Below are 4,850 nucleotides of genomic sequence, written 5' to 3'. Positions count from 1 at the left end.
AAGAGCACATAAATAACTTTGGGTAACTGCCTCAACTTTAATTAATTGCCTCCTGTCATGTATCTGTTTTATAATAAGATGAACAAATGGAGTCTGGAACAAGATAAGCATTTGACTAACAGACTTCCATGCATACTTAAGTTTGGGTAGTCATGCCCCCCTCCCCTCCCCCACAAGAGTTAGCACCACATTTACGCTCCAGTCAATATGTAACTTTTTTACTACCATTCCACCAACTATATTGAGTCCTCAGAACAAAGGACTTGCTCTCTGGGCTCTCTGGCCACACAGTCTCTGTGCACCCTGGGTCTTGCCACCCTGGCCGTCAGTTGCCCTTACTGTCACCACCCTGCTTTTTCCTGACCTACGCCTTTCACACACTCCCCCTTAACTAGGCCCATTCTCTTCCATGGGAATAGATCACTAGTAAATTATGGTTGCACATGAGCCAGACACATGGAAATAAAGAACAAACTGACAGTGACCAGGTGGGAGGGACATAACAGGGGAAGAAGGGGAAGGGTCAAGTCAAGGAACATGTATGAGGGATCAATGGATACAGACAACTGGGTGGGGGAAAATATATGTGGAAGGTGTGAGGTGGGTACGAAAGGGGAGTAACGGGGGAAAATGGGGACAACTGTAATTGAATAACAATAAAAAATAAAAAAGAGGATATTGATCTGGACAATGGAATATAACATGTTGGAAAACAGTCAATTACATTTAGACTTTTTTTGCTGCTGGTTTCCATGGCCTGTTTCATACTAAAAACTTGATGAAATTCCCTTCAGATAGTGTGTAGGAGGTACATGGAGTGAGTGGAGGGAGGCCAGAGGAACATTTGTTTGAGGGGCTCATTTGCTTCTTCCTTCAGCAAAAGAAAATATACTTCCTGAGGACTGTAACTATTAATTATCTATTTTCGATTCTCCAGAAGCTGGAATGATGTCTGACAAATAGAAGATTTTACCTTTACTTGTCTCTGCAATAAATAAAAACATGTTGAATGTATATTAAAAAATGTAGGCCAACTCTCTTCTTTTCAATATATTACACCTCCAGATCCTTGAAGCATCTTTCTAACATTCTCAAGAGTTCTCTGGGATGGTTGGTCAGGTCTTATCTCTACAAATTGTCCCTATTCATTTGGATCACCTTTATTCATACCATATCACGGGGTCCTAGGGGTGTGAGGAGGAAGGTGAGTAAACCTTTGTAAGGTAGGAGGGCTTATCACTCCTTTGAGGGTTACCAGACAAAATAAGGACTGTGTTGTTAAATTTGAAGCTCAACTGTAATTGAAGGACAATAAAAAATTAAAAAGTATCTACCTCAATAAATTCTATGGGATTATTCAGCTTCTCATTTTTTAAACATTATGAAATTTACCTGATGCATTATGACAATAAAACAACAGCATATAATCAGTAACTCCTGTCATTTTCAGCACAAAAGGAGTAATAATTTATGTTGTCTCTTCATTTTTGTTGCTTTTCACTGTGACTGAAATAAATGATTTTAGAATGTATATTAGTTTATTTTCAACATTATTACCCTTGCTTTGTTTTAAGAAGTACTATAACTTGATGAAAGAATTGCAATTTTCTTCAATATTTAGATTTTGTAAAATAAATCTTTCTATCATTTCTAGCTATCTAGTCTTTTCAATTTTTTTCTGGAGTAATTCTATTTCACTGAAATTGAATTTATATATTATCTCTCTTTGCTCAGCTTTAAAAACTTATTATCCACAGTGATACAATGAGTCAGAAGTACAACTGTGGTGTTTTATTTACAATGGCGCAGGGAAGTGTTTTGTTGTGCAGGTGAACCCTACATTTACACTGAGTTGGTAGTTCTCAAGAACAAAAAGAAAAGCCTTCCATCCTTCCAGAGATAGGAAGGCAATATGTTCATTCAGGACTTGATGGGTTCCCAATGCTTTTTGCATTTTTATTTTCAACTCTTCCCCAACCAAGTTCAGAGCTAGAAAATTGTGCTTTTTGGTCAAGTATTGTCTTCTCTCAGGCTTGATTGTCTCCAGGAATTCCCAACTTCCTCATTTTGGATGACCTTTAATGAGAGAAAGGATTCCAACCTGGAAATTTCAAGTACCTCTGTGTGTATGCACATGTTTATTCCTTAGTGCTCATCCATGGAAAGTGAGGGAAATTAATCTCTAAATGTTTCCTTTTACCTCCTCCTTCCTGCCACCCCATTGCTGTTATGACTCTTACTCACAAGAAATAATCTTTGGGAAACTGTGTACAACCTTCCTGGTGAATGACCAGCCCTTTGACACACCTGATGACAGAGGCTGGATGGTCATGTTGTTGCCCCTCTCTAGCTCCCATGTCCATTTGTCAATTATGACAGCTACATGCAAAAAAAATGAAATTCGATCACCAACTTACACCATACACACAAAAAAATTCAAGGTGGGTAAAAGACAAATATAAGTTCATGACACCATAAAATTCCTAGAAGAAAATATCAGCAGGAAAGTCTCAGACATTCCACGCAGCAACATCTTCACTGATAATGTCCCCTAAAGCAAGGGACATAAAGGAAAAAATAAACAAATGGGACCTCATCAAATTAAAAAGCTCTGCATGGTTAAAGAAAACAGCATTAAAATGAAAAGAGAACTAACTATATGGGAAAACATATTTGCCAATGATACCTCGGTCAAGGGTTTGATCTCCAAAATATATAAAGAACTCACAGACTCCTCTTCATGAAGACAAAAAACCCAATTAAAAAATGGGCAAAAGACTTGAACAGACGCTTCTCCAAGGAGGACATACAGAGGGCCCAGAGACATATGAAATGATGCTCACTAGCCATCAGAGAGATGCAAATTAAAACCACAATGAGACACCACCTCACACTGGTCAGAATAGCCATCATAAACAAATCAACAAACAAGTATTGGAGAGGATGTGGGGATAAGGGAACCCTAGTGCACTGTGGGTGGGAATGCAGACTGGTGCATCCACTGTGGAAAAAAGTATGGAATTTCCTCAGAAAACTAAAAGTGGAACTGCCCTTTGACCCAGTAATTGCACTACTGGGATTATATCTTAAGAACCCTGAAGCAGCAATCCAAAAGAACGTATGCACCCCAATGTTCATAGCAGCAAAATTTACAATAACCAAGTACTGGAAGCAACCTAAGTGTCCATCAGCAAATGAGTGGATCAAAAAACTGTGGTACATTTACACAATGGAATTCTATGCAGCAGAGAGAAAGAAGGAGCTTCTGCCTTTTGCGACAGCATGGATGGAACTGGAGAGCATTATTGCTAAGTCAAATAAGCCAGGCGGTGAGGGACAAGTACCATATGATCTCACCTTTAACTGGAACTTAATCAACAGAAGAAAAAAGCAAACAAAATGTAACCAGAGACATTGAAATTAAGAACAATCTAACAATAGCCAGAGGAGAGGGGGGAAGGGATAGTGGGGAGAAGGGTTTTCAGGGACTACTATAAAGGACACATGGACAAAACCAAGGGGAAGGGCCGAAGCAGGGGAGGGAGGTGAGTTTGGCTGGGGTGGAGTAGAGGGGTGGGGAGAAAATGCAGACAACTGTAATTGAACAACAATAAAGTAATTTATAAAAACATATAAATACTTTAAGAAAGAATATATAATCTGAGTAAAAAGAATAAAAAGTAAAAGACCAAGAGTAGTGTGTTGCACCCACTGACGCAAGAAACAGACGTTCGGAGACTTTCAGGACGTTTACAGAGATGTTACTTTAATGGCCAACTCTTTTAACCTGCGCAGGGGCGGACTCTCGATGTGTCCCGGAGACACTTGCTCAGAAGAGCTGCAGATGAGAGCCGCGCCGAACGCTCACAGGCTAGCTCTTTTATACAGTGAGAAGTAAGCAAGCAAGTTACAAAAGCGGGAGTTGCTGTTATCTCTGCATAGCTCTTGGCTCTGGAGGAACATTAACCAGATGTTAAAACTTTCTTTTGAAACCCTGTCTCCTGTCGATAAGAACCACCTGTCCCACTTAATTTGTACCCTCAGTTTAAAGGGTCCAAGCCTGAGATGAGTCTGGCGCCTAAAGTTTTATGGCCCTCTAACTAATTGGCTGTAACTCAGGGCCCTCTGCAAATCACATATTGTTTACCTTTACTTTGGCCGACAATGTTGTTTCTCTCCCCTATCTATTCTGGTGACCTTCAAGAGGTTTTCTGCTTAGCAATGCCTATAATTGCCTAGCTCTCTTTCCTAGCTCCCAACATTCCCCCATTTCCTTGTTGGCACTTATGAGTCAAATCCTTGAATCATACTAATGACGATGGGGCTACAAGTTAAACAGGAGTATAATTAATAAAAGCCTACTAATAGAGGAAATCAGGGTAGTCGGCTATGGGGACATCTTATAGATTCCTGCGTACTACGTTGGTTTTTCTAGCTTTTCCTGTTCTTTCAGTCTCTTGGTTAAGACCTTAATACTATCTCTAATTATCCCTAAATGATTAGCATAAAAGCAACAAGTTTCTTCTAATGCTGCGCATAATTCTTCTTTCCTTAAGAACAATAAATCTAATCCTCTCCGATTTTGGAGAGCTACCTCTGCCAATGAATCTACCTGTCTTTCTGAATAAGCTACTTGATCTTGCAGCAGAGATATGTCCTTAGAGAAAATCTGCAAAAGCTGTCTCAACTCTAATTCTCCCTGAATGAGGGCTGCAGCACTGAGTGTGGTGGACCCTAAGATCCTCACAGTGGCTACTATGGGTATAAGGGGAACTCTCTTCTCCCTAGTCCTGGAGGGGAGAACAAAATCTGGGTTTCCTGCATAGATACACTTGGGGAATTATGTACCC

This window comes from Desmodus rotundus, chromosome 5, assembly GCF_022682495.2.
Source record: "Desmodus rotundus isolate HL8 chromosome 5, HLdesRot8A.1, whole genome shotgun sequence".
In the NCBI taxonomy this organism is placed as follows: Eukaryota; Metazoa; Chordata; class Mammalia; order Chiroptera; family Phyllostomidae; genus Desmodus; species Desmodus rotundus.
Note: the sequence above shows the minus strand (reverse complement) of the source record.